At 38.5% G+C, this 20,928-nt stretch overlaps 1 long non-coding RNA gene across 3 annotated transcripts; it reads left to right on the forward strand.

The window, feature by feature from the left end:
* The first annotated feature begins 1,210 nt into the window (after positions 1 to 1,210).
* On the forward strand, positions 1,211 to 20,760 carry LOC130013523 (uncharacterized). 3 transcript variants are annotated; one of them, XR_008788693.1, is made up of 3 exons: positions 1,211 to 1,380; positions 2,482 to 2,831; positions 4,639 to 5,656. It is a non-coding gene; the product is annotated as an uncharacterized LOC130013523 (long non-coding RNA). The 3 variants fall into 3 exon arrangements; XR_008788691.1 differs by lacking the exon at positions 4,639 to 5,656 and adding an exon at positions 19,871 to 20,760 and having other exon boundaries at positions 1,212 to 1,380; XR_008788692.1 differs by lacking the exons at positions 1,211 to 1,380; positions 2,482 to 2,831; positions 4,639 to 5,656 and adding exons at positions 16,535 to 16,692; positions 17,692 to 18,071; positions 19,871 to 20,760.
* Positions 20,761 to 20,928: the final 168 nt, after the last annotated feature.

Genomic DNA, 20,928 nt, shown 5'->3' on the forward strand with positions numbered 1-20,928 from the left:
TAGCGCCGCTGTCCGGGCATAATTTCCCTCATAGCACACTGGCGTATATCTGTCTTTATTAGCCCAGTTAGAGAGATAGAGAGAGAAATGGGGTTTAACGTCCACTCGACACAAACTAGGTCATTTCGGGACTAACATATGTTTTAATCTTTTTATTTCAATAATTCGCTCTGCGCGTAGGGGTCTTTAGCAGTGGGAGGAAACCGGAGGACCCGGAAAAAACCCACGAGATTGGACAGGCGACCCTACTCCTTGTCACGTTCAACCGGGGAATCGAAACCCCGCAAGTTGACTACATGACAGACGGTATGATACAGCGCGCGCGTGCTAACCATTCGGCCATCCAACCCCCCAGCCCATTTAGAAGCAGAACAGTAGGATGTGAAACCCCATTTCATTTCATATCATTTCGCTAACCAGGGCTCTGGGATTCGCTCCCGATGCTGGCCTTGAAGGTTGCCCTCTGGATTTTCCGGCGTAATCCCCCATGGCAAGGACAGTGTCTAGTCTTTAGGATTGGACGAAAATCAGAATCCCGGTGTACGCATTGACGTGAACTTTATAGAAACATTGGCAGTTGGAATTCGATATAAGAATGGACGCCAAAGCGCCTCTGTTTGGGCAAAAATTCCATCATAGCACACTATATATTGATAAAGAATTCTAGTCGAAACGTTGCCCGGTAATATACCGTTAAAGTATTCCATAGTTACTCGTGAACATGCCAGTCAATATACGTATTTATGCATATTATAATGTTTTTCTGCGATATAATTTAGCCTATCTCGTAATATTCACCATATGTTTGGTGCAATATAGCCCGGTTGGAGCTGAGGTGCCATAAAACCACTTTTCATTTCAATTAATTTATTGAAAGGCGACGCCCATATTACAAGCTTACGCAATACGTATAAATAGACTGGTTTTCCCGTTACTTAGTATAGAATAGACTACGTTATCCAGACATAAATAAACACCTACTGAACAGACAATTGTGGAGGATTCATTCAGATAGTTACAACACTATTTATTATATTGATATATTTAGGTTATCTTAAACACCAGGAATTTATTATATTCGTTTTAACAAGTCGGGATTATATTCTTTATCGAGAATGGATATTCATGAGTGTAGAAATATTATAATTATTTATCGTACTTGATCTAGCTTAATGTAAATAGTAGTGAGACAGGTTATACAAGACTAAAACTCGTCATTAATACACTATACATAGACTGTGTTTTTCCAATGGGTAATTTTTATAGAACCCCCTTGATCTAGTGTTATACAGTTCTGTTTGTCTTTAGTAAGGTTCTAAGGGAACTCTAGTAGAAGAAAGTTGTCATAGAATAATAAGAACAAGAAGAATGGCCACCCCAGTAAGTACAACTACGTCACGTTTATAAAATAACACGTCAGTTTATGACGTCAATAACTAACCATCATAATCTTGATAATGACTGTCTTATCTCTCGTAGAATACAAATACTGACGAGTGAGTACACGAAGCAGTGTATGTTTACTCCTATATTTGATACAACTAGTGTCTCTACATCTATGAGAGTCGTGTTGATGTAACAATTTACAAGCTCACTGGTTTAGATCATAAGGGCTGTCATAGAGTCACGTGGTGTGGTTCTGATCCGAGCATGTACCTGACAAGGAGTAGAGTCACCGGTCCAATCTCGCGGATTTTCTCCAGGTCCTCCGTTAAATGGACGTTAAACCCCAGTTCTTTCCCAGTGAGGAACTGTGTTATTGTCATTCCCCATATCACCTTTTTTCTGTCTGTGTCCACAAGCCCTAACAACATCTTCAACACGATAGAAACAGAAAGTAGGGTTTTAGCATTGAACGGAATGGTGTTGTTGTTGTCCCACCTCCATCGATCAGCAGTGGCGTACAAGGAAAGGGGAAGGAGGTAGACGGACCAGGTCATGAAATCTGGTTAGATGGAAATTGGGGGTGGGGGGGAGGGGATCAAATATCCAATCAAAGAATGCGTAGACGGACCAGGTCATAGATTCTGGTAAGATAGAGAGGTGTGTGTGCATGTGTGTGTGTGGGGGGGGGGGATCAAATATCCAATCAAAGAATATAAATTTGGCTTACAGTCTAACATGCTGGTGTGAATGCGAATAAACGAGACAAGAGTAGAGAACATGTTACATTAATTTGAATACAAAGATTAATTCATCTGTTTTTGTATATATTAAATATTTAAAATGTCTTCTCGTCACCCATCTTTCAGTACTCGACCCTGTGTTTAAATCAATGAGTTGTCCCCAGGCATCAACAAACTTCTGTACGCCACTGGTCAACCGCGAGCATCTCAAACTAGAGATTCAACGCATGCGCTTAATTTACAGCTCTCTTTCTGATATTTATATTCGTCTATGATTATCATATCTAAGAAGAGAGATATTGTTGTAATAATATTTACAAGTAGAGACTAGTTGTTTATTTATTTTCTATTCCAGTTATCAACCGTTACCAACAATACCTACATGTATAATATACATGGTGATTGTCAAGCTGTACAGATTGGAACATCAAACACAATAAATGAAACTGGTAACCAGACCGACAGTGATGATTGCACATCCGATATGGAAGATGTGAGATTCCAGATCAATCGGATAACTGAAGAGATGGCTGAAAAATTTGAAAGAAAAGATGAAGAAATAGCTGAATTAAAAGACAGGGTGGCTGACCTGGAAGCATTTAAGAAGAAAGTAGAACAATCGGAAGTCAAGACAAACACCAACACTAATACTAGACGTTATGTCAGGGATACGAGTAATGATATTACTCTAAAGTTATATAAAGGGTAAGTAAATGTGTTCATAATAATATATATTTTGACAACTGTCAAATTTTACATACTGTTACAAGAGTCTTGAGTTTTAACTTATATCGAATGATGAAGTTTCTATATCACGTGACTTGAATAATAACCAACTAGAGGTGACTTGAATAATATACTGACTAGTGAAATAATGGGATGTATTTTACAATATCCATAGTCAAAATAGTATTATATATTTAATAGTGTATTTAATAATAAGGGCTCAAGACAATGATTTTATCAATAATTTATCATTTAAATAATTTATAATACTCGTGTTTCTAAGGTTTACAAAGATGATTATTGATAATGATATATTAACCTGTATTTATATCTATGGTGGCTGATTGGTAAGGAAATGAAATAAAATGAAATGGGGTTTAACGTCCAGCTGTTCTGCTCCGGGAGTCACAGTGGCTAAGTGATTAAGGCGCTGGCTCGCTGGCCTTGACGTCGCGGGTTCGCCACCGGTGTTGGTCGACAAAGTTCATCAATATTTTCCGGCGTGGTTTCCCGTTGTCAGGGATGCAGGAAGGAGGGCCTGACAAGGACAGCTATCTAGTCGTTCGGATGGGACAAAAAACCGAGGTCCTGTGTATATATTGGCGCGCACGGAAAAGATCCCTTGGCAATTGGAATTCGGTATAAGAGTAGGCCGTAGCGCGGCTGTCCGGGTAAAATATCCCTCATAACACACTGAATGGTATAAACCCGTCTTCATTAGCCCAGTCGGAGCAGAACAGTAGGATGATAAACTCTATTTCAACTAGTTTTATTCTGCTCCGACTGGGCTAATGAAGACGGACACGCCCTATACAGTGTACTGTGAGGGAAACTTTACCCGGATAGCAGCGCTACGACCTACTCTTATATTGAATTCAAACTGTCAGGGGGTCTTATACGTTCACGCCAGTATGTAAATGGGGCCTCGGTTTTTCGTCCCATCCGAACTACTATACTACTGTCCCTTGCCAGCCCCCCCCCCCCCCCCCCCCCCCCCGTCCTGCACCACTGTCAAAGAGGAATCTCTCCAGAAATGTGGCTTAATGTCCTACTTTTCTGGTAGTCCCGGTGACTCTTAGAATAAGACGATGGCTCGCTAACGTTGAGGTCTTGTGTTCAATCACTGCATTGGTCGAGAAAGCTCATCGGGGATAACGTATAGTCTTTTGGGTGGGACGAAAAATCGAAGTTCCGTGTACATATTAGCCAGCACGTAAAAGGCCCCTCTGACAGATAGAATTCAAGATAAGAGTAGGCCTTAGCGCTGCTATCCGGGCAAAGTTTCCCTCACAGTGCACTGTATAGCCTATGCCCGTCTTCATTAAGCAGAACAGTAGAACGTTAAACACAATTTCATTTCATTCAATTTTCCTACTTTTCTGCACCGATCGGGCTATTGAAGAGAGGCATGCGCAATGCAAAGTACTATGACGGAAATTTTCAATTTTCGAAATTCAACTGTGAAGGATTCTTTTATGTGCTCGCCAATTTGTACACAGGAGCTTGTTTTTTGTCCCATCTACACAACTAGACACTGTACTTTGTCAGACCTGTCGTCCTGCACTACCGACAGAGAGGAACCACGCTGCAAAATCCCGGGGAACTTTCTTGACCAACACCAGGATCAATGTATATAATCATAGTATTGAGAGGAATATGGCCGATAACCCAACATCACAACATGATACCAATCAGCCACCATATATATCAGTTGATAATGATATAATATATTAACCTGTATTTATATCAGTTGATAATGATATAATATATTAACCTGTATTTATAGATATAAAGATATGGGTACTATAACTGTCAGTAAGAAAGTCAGTTTTAATGATTTAATGAAGTTGATAGAAGAGAAGGAGAATAAGAAGATTAGTGTGATTGTTATAATAGGATATAGAGATGGTAGTTCGAGAGATATCTACGACAGTGATAGCAACAAGAACGACTATAGCCTGGAACAACTTGGTGTTGTAGACCAGGACGAGGTTTGGTACTGGTGATAGTAAAATATTGAGATTATATTGATATGATGTATTGATGGGCTCCTTTATATTGAACAATGAGGTGTTTGGGGGGGGGGGGGGGTAGATATTACTTATAGTAAAATATAATGGTCGAACCAGAACGAGGTTAGGTATTATTATCTTATTGTCTCTTGATTAGGTTGTGAGGGTGGAATAAAGTAAAATGTTAAAATGTTAGAGTGGTGTAATGTGGTGGGTGGGAGTGGTGTGTGTTGGGTGGTGTGTGTAGGGTGTGGTTAGTGCCGTAGGTGTTGGTGTTGTGTGTGATGTGATGGGTGGTATACGTGGTTGGGTGGGTGCTATGTTAGTGATGAGTATTACCAACCACATCAGCACCCTAGTATTTAACCAAGTATCTTATACCCCCCCCCCACCACCCCCATGATTGATATATTGAATCTTACTCTAAGTAATATCTTACCTGTCCCACCTGTTCCACCTGATTGATATATTGAATCTTACTCTAAGTAATATCTTACCTGTCCCACCTGATTGATATATTGAATCTTACTCTAAGTAATATCTTACCTGTCTCACCTGTCCCACCTGATTGATATATTGAATCTTACTCTAAGTAATATCTAACATCCTAATATAAAACTAGCTTACTACTGTAAATAAAGCTGTAATTCAATAGTCACGATTATCAGGTGATATGTAGTCGTGATCATGTGATAACTAACTGACATATATATAATATATAATTATATTAGTGAAACAATGTTTTATGCTTTTTATTCTAATTTTGTTTCAATAAAATATTTTATAACTAAACTAATGTCCTTCTACTAATATTTCTATGGTGTCAGGAAATGAGATAGTTACCACTAACAGAGGGGGTCAGTCTGTGGTATCATGAAATACTGGATAACGCTGTCAACATGTGTCTAGTCATACGAATGGAACAAAAAAAGAGAATCTATCTTGAAGAAATAATTCTAGGAACAGTTGGCTGCAATGGGCAATTAATACAGGGTGACGTACACAATATGTTTCTAGTCATTCGAATGGGACGTGCAAAAAAAAAAAAAACCCAATCAAATACAGATTACAGATGCTTTACGCACGAAAAAAGGACTTTCTCGTTGATTAAAATAAATACGCAAATACAATCTGTTTCTAATCTAGATTAAATGAGTTTTTAGTGGTGACTTGAAAATTGTGAATCTTTAAGATCCTTTAATTTTTAATGGCGGAGGGGTTGAATGGACGAATGGTTAGTGCGTGCGCGTTGTATCAATAATGTTTGTCATATTGAGTCAACTGGCGTGGGTTCGATTCCCAGGTTGTACGCGATAAGGAGTAGGGTCGCCTGTCCAACCTCGTTGGTTTTCTCCGGGTCCTCCGGTTTCATCTCACTTCAAAAGACCCCTACGCGCAAGCAAATTATTGAAAAAAAACTGAACCATGTTAGTCCCGAAATGACAATGTTTGTGTCGAGAGGACCTCTCTCTCTCTCTCTCTGGCAACAAATTCCAAACGTTTTAGTTTTTTTTTTGTTTTTTTTTTATTTATTTAATTCACAAAAATATTGCACACATACAAAATTAAAACAATAAAAGTTACATCACTTTAAAGTCACCATCTAATTAAATTTGATATTGATTTTATCATTAATTTCTATATAGGAATTCATTGAAAATAGTAATAAATATTTATGTCGATTACTGTGCTTTGACATATACTGATACAAGTAATTCATGTGTTTGGTTAGAAGTGTTTTAAATAATTTACACAAATCTACCCTGGTGGCTTCATTTAAAAACAAAATTCTCCGTTTGATAATAGCTAATCTAGCAAACGAGAAAATAAAAATTAAAAACAGATTATTGGCTTCATTTCGCACAGGATAACCAAACAGTAATCACTGACGAAAATCATCTAGTCCAAAACCCGAGGATTGGAAAAACACCTCTATAAAATCTAAAATATATTCATGCAAATTCTTAACAGATTTGCAATCTAGAATTATATCCTACTCATACGTATGTTACCATCAATTGTAGCATGTCTAGTGAATTGAGACTGGTCCGGGCGTTTATGTCTGTAAATGTCACATAAAATATTGGTATTTAAAAAAGAATTGAAAGCTAAGGATGACCTTTTGTTGGTGTACATATTCTTCGTTCTATCTAAATAGGGGTTTAATATCTCGTTAAAATCACCACATAATATACTATAACTATCCGAATCTATGTAGCTACTTAACTCATTAAAAAAGATTATACGATCATTATCCTTATTTGGAGCATATATAGATAAAATTGAAATAGTTTTTTCCTCAATTAAAACATTAACTTTAATTATTCTGCCAGTAGTATTACTATGAACATGTTGAATACATGATTTGAATTTTACGGAAAATAGAATAGCCACACCCTTACGGTGTACGTCCGGGGCGTTATTAAATAAAATTTCGCCTTCCCATAGGTGTTTTATGTTATTAACAAAGACATCGTCCCAAAAGGTTTCCTGTAGACATATAATATCAAGTTTTAAGTCTTTTATGAAATGAAATACATTATTAAGTTTAGTACGGTCCCGCCGACCGTTTACGTTCCATGAAGCTATCTTAATCATTATAATTATTGTTAAAAGAGAGGTAGACGAATACATATGTATGCTTACGAGTTCAACCTGTAGATAATCACAAATAAATAAATGTATACTTATATTTACAGCATCTAGTTAACAGACACGGATATACAATGAAGGCTCTATAGATCAATCCATCTAAAGTGATACAATATCTAAAATAAAAATCAAGAGAGTGAAACACCAGCACATAAATGTATACATGTAGCATGTAAAAAAGTATATGCCCACAAGCAGCTACTGTTAGATCAATTTTATTAAAGGGGAATAACCCTTGAAACGTTAATGTTGAAAACGTGTAAAACATTTGAAAAGTTCTGTTGTAGAAATCACTGGAAAATAATTCCTGGTACATCAGAGAGGTCGTCGAAAGCGATTTAATTCGTACATGAATATTCTGAACGTATCTGCACATATACACATGATCAAAGCTGGGGGACAAAAGGAAAGGATTATATATCAAACTTATTATTTGTTTGGCGATTTGGTTGGGATCCTGGATTTTACATTTGTTCCACACGATTTTTTAGATTCAGAATCTTTGCTAATCGACGGCAAGCGTTTAAATCTATGTGTCTGTTCATTAACCTTTTTCTTTCTATCTCGATTCCTTTTCTCTGATAATTGCTCTTCATTCTCTAAATTGTGTTTTGTAATTAGTTTCATTCGTCTTTTTCTATACCTGGTTGAATATGTTTGGAAAGCGTTTTCATCTTCTTTTTCCTCAGAATCACTACTAACAGAATCACTACTAACAGAAACACATACCTGTTCTTTTTCTATTTCTTCCGTGTTTCCTATTTCTATATCTTTCGTCTTTTCTATTTCTATGTTTTCTATTTCTATGTCTTCCGTCTTTTCTCTTTCTATTTCTTCGTCTACTTCACCCGTGTGTTTCTCTATCTCACCCTCTTCTATTTGTTCATTGTTGTCTGTAGTCGTGTTGTTGTTTCCTGACTCGGGTTTATTTAGTGGATTGTTTTCACAGTCGACTGTCTGATTACAAATACATAGATTTTTAGATTTATAACATTCTTCACATACAGTTAATTCACATTCAAATTTTGTGTGGCCTGTCTCTTTGCATCTATGACATATTATATTTGGGCAATTTTTAACTTCATGTCCCGTCTGTATACAATTATAACACACACGGAGTTGGTTATCATGTTTTACATGGAAGGACCGACCATCAAACTTCGTCGCATATGGTAGACTCTGGACATGAGGGGGAAATTCAACTTTAAGATATCTGGTACCATCAGATATACTCCGATCACCATGTTTATAATACCGACGAATACGGACGTCTTATCTCGCTTTTGGGCTTGACATTCCATGCATGTAATTTTTCGTAAATTTCACCATCTTCAATATAGTGTGGTATGTGCATGAATGATACTATTTTAACAGTTGAAGCCACGAAAGTATATTCTAATACTACCCCATTTAGTCTGATGTTTTCATCCTTAAGTTTATTTAAGCAATCAGAAATTTCAAACGTTACCTCATAACATCCTTTCATTGGGACACATGCACAAATAGTATCCGTACCAGTGACTTCTTCTATAGCATCAATTAGATGTCCCGTATTCAATCTGTCATCAGAATATGGAACTATCTTTTAAATACATCTTCATTTTATCACTAGATTTCAAGCAGCTAATAAAGTAAGTATTTCTCAATCCAAGTCCGAGTACAAAGCGCAACACGGATTATACCCATAGTGTTTACAAGCAAAGCAGAGCTTGTATAAACACGTCCGTCCAGCTCGACAAACGCCTTAACCCTGGCACATTTTTGCTCAATTTATATACCTATTTCGCTTTATATAACTTCGATTATAGTCGATTTACATGTGCATTCTGATAATACGTCTATCACTCATGAAATCAAACCGGAAGTCCCTTTTTAGTGGTGACTTGAAAATTGTGAATCTTTAAGATCCTTTAATTTTTAATGGCAGAGGGGTTGAATGGACGAATGGTTAGTGCGTGCGCGTTGTATCAATAATGTTTGTCATATTGAGTCAACTGGCGTGGGTTCGATTCCCAGGTTGTACGCGATAAGGAGTAGGGTCGCCTGTCCAACCTCGTTGGTTTTCTCCGGGTCCTCCGGTTTCATCTCACTTCAAAAGACCCCTACGTACGCGCAAGCAAATTATTGAAAAATAAACTGAACCATGTTAGTCCCGAAATGACAATGTTTGTGTCGAGAGGATCTCTCTCTCTCTCTCTCTCTCTCTGGCAACAAATTCCAAACGTTTTAGTTTAGTTTAGTGTTAGAAATAGCAAGCATGTTTTTGATATTCGATCTTAGGGATTACAGTTTGTCAAAAGTTCAGATATATAAGGGGACGAAATGATTTCGACATTGATAGACTGATGACAGAACTTTATACTGGAATCCAGGATTCGACATTCAACCAAATGAAATGAAATGAAATGAAATGGGGTTTAACGTCCTACTGTTCTGCTCCTAACCTGGGCTAATGAAGACGGGCATACGCCATACAGTGTGCTATGAGGGCAATTTTGCCCGGACAGCGGCACTACGGCCTACTCTTATATCGAATTCCAACTGCCAAGGGATCTTTTACGTGCACGCCAATGTGTACACGGGGCCTCGGTTTTTCGTCCCATCCGAACGACTAGACAGCTTTCCTTGTCAGCCCCTCCGTCCTGCATCACTGACAATCTGGATGAACTTTCTCGGCCAATGCAGGGATCGAACATCCGACCTCCAGGCTAGCGAGCTAGCGTCTTACCCACTTAGCCACGTGATCCCCGACATTCAACCAGTGGAGCGACTTTAACATGGATGATATGTGTAAATACAGTTTGTAATGATCCGCTGTGTGGTACCTAATACAACAACTTAATGTTACCTACCTGTATATAACAGTACCTGTCGTCTATATACAACAACCTACCTGTATATAACAGTACCTGTCGATCATACTATACATCAACCTACCTGTATATAAGTCCCGTAGAGAGGGAGATAACTCTTTTTAACCTGACAAATTATTTTAGTTCAGTACAGTTATATCAGCCCACCATTGTATCAACTTGTATCAACTGATAACACTTCTCAGCTGAATAATACAATAGGAAATTAATTTATCAAAGGCTCTGTTATTTTAAATATAATATTTTACAGGTTACACAAATGTGAATATTTACTTCATGCATACAGTTTACTATTTACAGTTTAAAATAGGTAGATATGTGTTCCTTGTTGGGGGGGGGGGGGCGTGTATAATATTAACATAGTCTTGACCATGTATCATATTAACATAGACTTGATCATCATAGGTATACCATGCATCATTATTAACATAGACTTGATCGTCATAGCTATTATACCATGTATCATATACTGAGCGCCATGGAAAACGCATCACTTTTTTTCCCAAATATTTTATTATGTGAATATTTACTTCATGCATACAGTTTACTATTTACAGTTTAAAATAGGTAGATATGTGTTCCTTGTTGGGGGGGGGGGGCGTGTATAATATTAACATAGTCTTGACCATGTATCATATTAACATAGACTTGATCATCATAGGTATACCATGCATCATTATTAACATAGACTTGATCGTCATAGCTATTATACCATGTATCATATACTGAGCGCCATGGAAAACGCATCACTTTTTTTCCCAAATATTTTATTACTAGGTGGTTTTGTATGTATAATATAATGCAATACTTTGAACTATTGTTTCACACAATGCTCCCAAACGCAAAAAAAAAATCGGGCCGTGTGCACAAAAAAAAAAAATTGCACGAGATGCACATGAAAAACCCAATATTCACGTGCAGCATTGTGTGTGAGCCCTTTAAAAGCATGTTTTCAACTTAATGTGCAGTACATGAACTGTGAAACGTGAATCTGTCGTAATTTGTTGTTGGACGTGTGAAGGAATCGAGCTAGACATGCCGAGACTTACTGAAAATCAACGGAATGAAGCCATGGGAATGTCCAGGGCTGGCATTTCTACACGTGCTATTGCCAGACACTTCAATTGTCATCAGTCCACTATTGTAAGGTTGGTGGAACGTGTTCGAGTTACTGGATCAACACGTGACCGTCAACGTCCTGGTCCACAACGCGTTACAACCCGGGCTCAAGACCGCTACATCCGGGTCACACATCTGCGAGACAGATTCTGCCCAGCGACTCGAACAGGTGCAGCAGTCGTCGGAAGACAAGGACCAGTATGTGCCAACACTGTAAGACGTCGTCTAAGAGAAGTAGGGCTCCGTGCACGACGACCTTACGTTGGAGCTATCCTCAGGGATCATCACCGTCAGTGGCGTTTGATGAGAATGATGAGAGTCGCTTTCATCTTTATCACGCTGATGGCCGTCAACGTGTGTGGAGACGTCTTGGGGAACGTCTTGCAGACTGCTGCGTCTTCGAAACGAATAGATGGGGTGGGGGAAGTGTAATGGCGTGGGGAGGCTTCACATTTCATCACCGGACCGCCCTACACATTTGCAGGAGTAGCGTTAATGCTGTAGCCTACCCTGATGATGTCTTGCAACCAATTGTTGTTCCGATGTTTCGAGCGCACCCACAACTTCAGCACTTCCAACAGGATAATGCACGTCCGCATACCGCCCGTTTTAGTATGGACTACCTGGCTGCTAACAACAGTAATGTCTTGGACTGGCCAGCCATGTCTCCGAACATGGCACCGATAGAACATGTCTGGGATGGGATTTGACGCTGTCTGTATCGGAGACCACAGATGCACACCATTGCTGCTTTAGAAGCTGCTCTTGTCCAAGAATGGAACAATTTGCCCCAGGCCTTCTTTCAAACATTGGTAAATTCCATGCGACGTCGCTGCACAGCGTGCGTAAGAGCCCGTGGAGGACACACGCGCTACTGACGTCTGTGTCGTACTTTTGGTTTTGACCCCTCTAACTTTGTACTGTTGATTACAAATTAAACATCCATAAGTGTACAAATGTGTTGTTATTGATGTGTTCCCATTTGAATATTGTTCACAATAAGAAGCAAAATAAATAAGATATGTTTACAGGATCATTTTGTTATACGAAAACCTAAGTGATGCGTTTTCCATGGCGCTCAGTATATTAACATAGACTTCATCGTCTCGGCTATACCATGGATCATATTAACATGGACTCAGTCGTCATGAAATGAAATGAAATGAAACGTTCTTTTTTTCTGCTCCTAACCTGGGCTAATGAAGACGGGCATACGCCATACAGTGTGCTATGAGGGAAATTTTTTGCCCGGGCAGCGGCGATACCGCCTGCTCTTATATCGAATTCTATCTGCCAAGGGATCTTTTACGTGCACGCCAATGTGTACACGGGACCTCGGGTTTTCGTCCAATCCGAACGACTAGACAGCTGTCCTTGTCAGGCCCTCCATCCTGCATCACTGACAAGGGGAAACCACGCCGGAAAATCTGGATGAACTTTCTCGGCCAATGCAGGGATGGAACACGCGACTTCCAGGTGTGCGAGCCAGCGTCTTACCCACTTAGCCACGTTTTCCATGTATCATATTAACATAGACGTGATCATCATAGATATACCTTGAATAAGTTAACATAGACTTGATGTTCATAACTACCATGTATTTTTTATTAATGTCAGATTTCTTGGAGGATTCATTTGTCCGGCACTAATTAACCCGGGAGCCACGGTGACACAGTGCTAAAAGATGTTGAGGGGGGGGGGCGAATGGTTAACGCGTACGCATTGGATCATAAGGTCTGCCATTGGAGAAATGACATCTCTTTATCTAATCTTCCATAATATCCCTTTTTATAAGTATTAACACTAGAATACGATACGTTAAAGGACTAATCCCGATAATTTTTGGAAAAATAAAACTGCTTGATTTTGTGTTAAAATCCCTTAAAATCCTCTACCCAAGGGACAAGCAACTAACTCAATATTTGTGATATGTTTTCAAACAACTTAAACCTGTCAGTCTTCATCTGGAAATGGAAACTGGTGTATTATGCAGTGTCTGGATAAAACCAGACTTTTATTTTATAAAAAATAATGTGTAGGTGAAATTTACCATTCATTATCAAGTACAGCACATGGGTCGTTCACTGTATAGACCTCTCAAGAAACGGAAATCGATTATCAGGTCACCCAACGAAAAAATTGACTCGAAATCTTGAAAGGGTTACGTGTCCGGATAAGCATTTTTGATGTTCACGTCGAAACGACTCAATATTTTGAGCTGAAATTTTGAGACAAGGTAAATACACCATCCCTCTATATTTTGGCGCTTAAATTTCATACGTACTTGGACTTTTATTTTTGAGACTCTGTTCAAATTGGGAAAGTTCCTTTAAAGTTTAATACTGACACAAAATTCATATACAAACCATTTTTTTTATTCAAAATGAAATTAAAAGAATCTTCGTCGTGCGTGCAGTTTCTGTTCTTACACACAAGTAATATGGAATTTGGGTGTTTGTTGCATGGCAACCGTTTGTTGTATATTGTAGCTAAGAACAAGTAAAAGGGAATGTGGGCGTATCTTGCATGGCAACCGTTTGTTGTATATTGTAGTTAAGAACAAGTAATATCGAATGAAGTTTATAAAACATTCATTATCAACTAATGATATTTCAGTACAGATACAAATCATAAGGGATCACCTGGCTAAGTGGGTAAGACGCTGGCTCGTTTACCTGGAGGTCGGGTGTTCGATCCCTGCATATGCCGAGAAAGTTCATCCCGATTTTACGGCGTGGTTTCCCCTTGTCAGTGATGCAGGATTTAGGGCCTGACAAGGACAGCTGTCTAGTCGTTTGGATGGGACAAAAAACCGAGATCCCGTGTACACATTGGCGTGCACGTAAAAGATCCCTTGACAGTTGGAATTCGGTATAAGAGTAGGCCGTAGCGCCGCCGCCCGGGCAAAATTTCCCTCATAGCACACTGTATGGCGTATGCCCGTCTTCATTAGCCCAGTTTAGGAGCAGAACAGTAGGACGTTAAACCCCATTTCATTTGATTTCATAAACTTTAAATTTGGATCTATAAATAAAACTTTATAAACCTTTTTGTTTTTGTTCCTTTACTCAAATCAAATGAAACCATATAAAATAAATGAGATTATAAATTATGCATATTACCCGGCCCCTAGTACACCAAACCTCTAGCTTCTATAGAACTTTATAGATAACTATAATGTCTTTTTGTTCAATCTGTCATACATCAAGAACAAGGTATAGATATTAAGCATAAAATGTGTTATTTAAGATACACTGTGTAAGAACTAAATCGGTTTATAGCAAGGTTTTTATTTGACTTCAAATGTTATATAAATTATTCACATGCCAGGCCAATAATAAACTAGATAGACCATCGGGTTGTCGAGAATTGAATGGCTTGAAACACGATCGCCATTTAATAATTAAATCTAAACTTGATGAATGGCTAAGATTAATGTAATTTGAATAAGATCCCATTATCTATTTTCAGATTAACCAACCGTATAAATACACGACAAACGTACTGAATTATAAACGTACTAAATTATATGAAAATATAATAAAAAATATATAAAGCACTATTTAGGTGCTATAAACTGTAAACTTTAAAATTGATATTTTTTTAGTGCCGATGTATATATAATAAAGAATATTACTACAATTAACATATATTTATTATCAAGACTAATTATCATTAATAACTATCAACCGATGTATAGTCATTCGGATAGAACGAAATACCGAGGTCGGTCCCGTGTACACATGCTTGCACGTAAAAGATCCCTTGGCAGTTGGAATTCGATATAAGAGTAGGCCGTAGCGCCGCTGTCCGGGCATAATTTCCCTCATAGCACACTGTATGGCGTATATCTGTCTTTATTAGCCCAGTTAGAGAGATAGAGAGAGAAATGGGGTTTAACGTCCACTCGACACAAACTAGGTCATTTCGGGACTAACATATGTTTTAATCTTTTTATTTCAATAATTCGCTCTGCGCGTAGGGGTCTTTAGCAGTGGGAGGAAACCGGAGGACCCGGAAAAACCCCACGAGATTGGACAGGCGACCCTACTCCTTGTCACGTTCAACCGGGGAATCGAAACCCCGCCAGTTGACTCAATGACAGACGGTATGATACAGCGCGCGCGTCCTAACCATTCGGCCATCCAACCCCCCAGCCCATTTAGAAGCAGAACAGTAGGATGTGAAACCCCATTTCATTTCATATCATTTCGCTAACCAGGGCTCTGGGATTCGCTCCCGATGCTGGCCTTGAAGGTTGCCCTCTGGATTTTCCGGCGTAATCCCCCATGGCAAGGACAGTGTCTAGTCTTTAGGATTGGACGAAAATCAGAATCCCGGTGTACGCATTGACGTGAACTTTATAGAAACCTTGGCAGTTGGAATTCGATATAAGAATGGACGCCAAAGCGCCTCTGTTTGGGCAAAAATTCCATCATAGCACACTATATATTGATAAAGAATTCTAGTCGAAACGTTGCCCGGTAATAAACCGTTAAAGTATTCCATAGTTACTCGTGAACATGCAAGTCAATATACGTATTTATGCATATTATAATGTTTTTCTGCGATATAATTTAGCCTATCTCGTAATATTCACCATATGTTTGGTGCAATATAGCCCGGTTGGAGCTGAGGTGCCATAAAACCACTTTTCATTTCAATTAATTTATTGAAAGGCGACGCCCATATTACAAGCTTACGCAATACGTATAAATAGACTGGTTTTCCCGTTACTTAGTATAGAATAGACTACGTTATCCAGACATAAATAAACACCTACTGAACAGACAATTGTGGAGGATTCATTCAGATAGTTACAACACTATTTATTATATTGATATATTTAGGTTATCTTAAACACCGGGAATTTATTATATTCGTTTTAACAAGTCGGGACTATATTCTTTATCGAGAATAGATATTCATGGGTAGGAAAATATTATAATTAATATCGGACTTGATCTCGCTTAACGTAAATAGTAGTGAGACAAGTTATACAAGACTATAACACGTCATTAATACACTATACATAGACTGTGTTTTTCCAATGGGTAATTTTTATAGAACCCCCTTGATCTAGTGTTATACAGTTCTGTTTGTCTTTATAAGTAAGGTTCTAAGGGAACTCTAGTAGAAGAAAGTTGTCATAGAATAATAAGGATAAGAAGAATGGCCACCCCAGTAAGTACAACTACGTCATGTTTATAAAATAACACGTCAGTTTATGGCGTCAATAACTAACCATCGTAATCTTGATAATGACTGTCTTACCTCTCGTAGAATACAAATACTGACGAGTGAGTACACGAAGCAGTGTATGTTTACTTCTATACTTGATACAACTAGTATCTCTACATCTATGAGAGTCGTGTTGATGTAATAATTTACAAGTTCACTGGTTATACTTGCCTATTATTGTTAAAGCACTGTGTAGGGTGCGCTTTAGATCATAAGGGCTGTCATAGATTCAAGTGGAGTGGTTTTGATCCGAGCATGTACCGACAAGGAGTAGGGTCACCTGTCCAACCTCGCGTTTTTCTCCTGGTCTTCCGTTTAATGGACGTTAAACCCTAGTTCTTTCTCAGTGAGGAACTGTGTTATTGTCATTCCCCATAGCACCCTCTTTCTGTCTGTGTCCACCAGCCCTAACAACGTCTTCAACACGATAGAAACAGAAAGTAGGGTTTTAGCATTGAACGGAATGGTGGTTTTGTTGTCCCATGTCCACCGATCAGCAGCCGCGTACAAGGAAAGGGGAAGGAGGTAGACGGACTAGGTCATGGAATCTGGTAAGATGGAGAGGTGGAGGGGGGGGGATCAAATATCCAATCAAAGAATTTAAATTTGGCCTACAGTCCAACATGCTGGTGTGAATGTGGATCGGTGTTATCAATAAACGAATCCATCTGTTTTTGTATATATTCAAAATGTCTTGTCTTCTCACATGTTTCAGTACTCGACCCTGTGTTTAAGTCAAGGAATTTTCCCCAAGCATCAACAAACTTCTGTACGCCACTGGTCAACCGAGCATCTCAAACTAGAGATTCAACGCATGCGCTTAATTTACAGCTCTCTTTCTGATATTTATACTCGTCGATGATTATCATATCTAAGAAGAGAGATATTGTTGTAATAATATTTACAAGTAGAGACTAGTTGTTTATTTATTTTCTATTCCAGTTATCAACCGTTACCAACAATACCTACATCTATAATATGCATGGTGATTGTCAAGCTGTACAGATTGGAACATCAAACACATTCACTGAAACTAGTAACCAGAGCGACCCGGATGATCGCACTTCCGATATGGAAGATTTCCAGACCGACAATGAGGATCTCACTTCCGATATGGAAGATGTGAAATTCCAGATCAATCGGATAAAGGAACAATTTGAACGAAAAGATGAGGAAATAGCTGAATTGAAAAATAGGGTTGCTGACCTGGAAGAATTTAAGAAGAAAGTAGAACAATCAGAAGTCAAGACAAACACCAACACTAATACTAGACGTTATATCAGGGATACGAGTAATGACATTACTCTAAAGTTATATGACGGGTAAGTAAATGTGTTCATAATAATATATATTTTGACAACTGTCAAATTTTACATACTGTTACAAGAGTCTTGAGTTTTAACTAATATCGAATGATGAAGTTTCTATATCACGTGACTTGAATAATAACCAACTAGAGGTGACTTGAATAATATACTGACTAGTGAAACAGTGGGATGTACTTTACAATATCCATAGTCTAAATAGTATTATATATTTATTAGTGTATTTAATAATAAGGGCTCAAGACAATGATTTTATCAATAATTTATCATTTAAATAATTTATAATACTCGTGTTTCTAAGGTTTACAAAGATGATTATTGATAATGATATATTAACCTGTATTTATATCTATGGTGGCTGATTGGTAAGGAAATGAAATAAAATGAAATGGGGTTTAACGTCCAGCTGTTCTGCTCCGGGAGTCACAGTGGCTAAGTGATTAAGGCGCTGGCTCGCTGGCCTTGACGTCGTGGGTTCGCCACCGGTGTTGGTCGACAAAGTTCATCAATATTTTCCGGCGTGGTTTCCCGTTGTCAGAGATGCAGGAAGGAGGGCCTGACAAGGACAGCTATCTAGTCGTTCGGATGGGACAAAAAACCGAGGTCCTGTGTATATATTGGCGCGCACGGAAAAGATCCCTTGGCAATTGGAATTCGGTATAAGAGTAGGCCGTAGCGCGGCTGTCCGGGTAAAATATCCCTCATAACACACTGAATGGTATAAACCCGTCTTCATTAGCCCAGTCGGAGCAGAACAGTAGGATGTTAAACTCTATTTCAACTAGTTTCATTCTGCTCCGACTGGGCTAATGAAAACGGACACGCCCTATACAGTGTACTGTGAGGGAAACTTTACCCGGATAGCGGCGCTACGACCTACTCTTATATTGAATTCAAACTGTCAGGGGGTCTTATACGTGCACGCCAGTATGTAAATGGGGCCTCGGTTTTTCGTCCCATCCGAACTACTACTGCACCACTGTCAAAGAGGAATCTCTCCAGAAATGTGGCTTAATGTCCTACTTTTCTGGTAGTCACGGTGACTCAGTGAATAAGACGATGGCTCGCTAACGTTGAGGTCTTGTGTTCAATCACTGCATTGGTCGAGAAAGCTCATCGGGGATAACGTATAGTCTTTTGGGTGGGACGAAAAATCGAAGTTCCGTGTACATATTAGCCAGCACGTAAAAGGCCCCCCTGACAGATAGAATTCAAGATAAGAGTAGGCCTTAGCGCTGCTATCCGGGCAAAGTTTCCCTCACAGTGCACTGTATAGCCTATGCCCGTCTTCATTAAGCAGAACAGTAGAACGTTAAACACAATTTCATTTCATTCAATTTTCCTACTTTTCTGCACCGATCGGGCTATTGAAGAGAGGCATGCACAATGCAAAGTACTATGACGGAAATTTTCAATTTTCGAAATTCAAGTGTGAAGGATTCTTTTATGTGCTCGCCAATTTGTACACAGGAGCTTGTTTTTTGTCCCATCTACACAACTAGACACTGTACTTTGTCAGACCCGTCGTCCTGCACTACCGACAGGGAGGATCCACGCTGCAAAATCCCGGGGAACTTTCTTGACCAACACCAGGATCAGTGTATATAATCATAGTATTGAGAGGAATATGGCCGATAACCAAACATCACAACATGATACCAATCAGCCACCATATATATCAGTTGATAATGATATAATATATTAACCTGTACTTATATCAGTTGATAATGATATAATATATTAACCTGTACTTATATCAGTTGATAATGATATAATATATTAACCTGTATTTATAGATATATATTTAAAGATATGGGTACTATAACTGTCAGTAAGAAAGTCAGTGTTAATGATTTAAAGAAGTTGATAGAAGAGAAGGAGAATGAGAAGAGAAGTGTGATTGATATAGGGGGATATAGAGATGGTAGTGTTAAGTGGATCTACGGCAGTTATAACAACAAGAACGACTATAGCCTGGAACAACTTGGTGTTGTAGACCAGGACGAGGTTTGGTACCGTTGATACTAAAATATAGAGATTATATTGATATGATGTATTTATGGTCTCCTTTATATTGAACAATGAGGGGGGGGGGGGGTAGATATTACTTATAGTAAAATATAATGGACGAACCAGAACGAGGTTAGGTATTATTATCTTATTGTCTCTTGATTAGGTTGTGAGGGTGGAATAAAGTAAAATGTTTGAGTGGTGTTGTGGGTGATGTGGTGTGGTGGTGTGGGTGCTAAGTTAGTGAAGAGATTTATCAACCACACCAGCACCCTAACCAAGTATCTTATACCCCCTTCGCCCCCCCCCCCCCCCCAACCCCCATGATTGATATATTGAATCTTACTCTAAGTAATATCTTACCTGTCCCACCTGTTCCACCTGATTGATATATTGAATCTTACTCTAAGTAATATCTTACCTGTCCCACCTGTCTCACCTGTTCCACCTGATTGATATATTGAATCTTACTCTAAGTAATATCTAACATCCTAATATAAAACTCGCTTACTACTGTAAATAAAGCTGTAATTCAATAGTCACGATTATCAGGTGATATGTATTCGTGATCATGTGATAACTAACTGACATGTATATAATATATAATTATATTAGTGAAACAATGTTTTATATTTTGTATTCTAATTTTGTTTCAATAAAATATTTTATAACTAAACTAATGTCGTTCTACTAATATTTCTATGGTGTCAGGAAATGAGTTAGTTACCACTAACAGAGGAGGTCAGTCTGTGGTATCATGAAATACTGGATAACGCTGTCAACATGTGTCTAGTCATACGAATGGAACAAAAAAAGAGAATCTATCTTGAAGAAATAATTCTAG

The sequence above is a fragment of the Patella vulgata genome, chromosome 7 (genome assembly GCF_932274485.2).
Source record: "Patella vulgata chromosome 7, xgPatVulg1.2, whole genome shotgun sequence".
Classification (NCBI taxonomy): Eukaryota; Metazoa; Mollusca; class Gastropoda; family Patellidae; genus Patella; species Patella vulgata.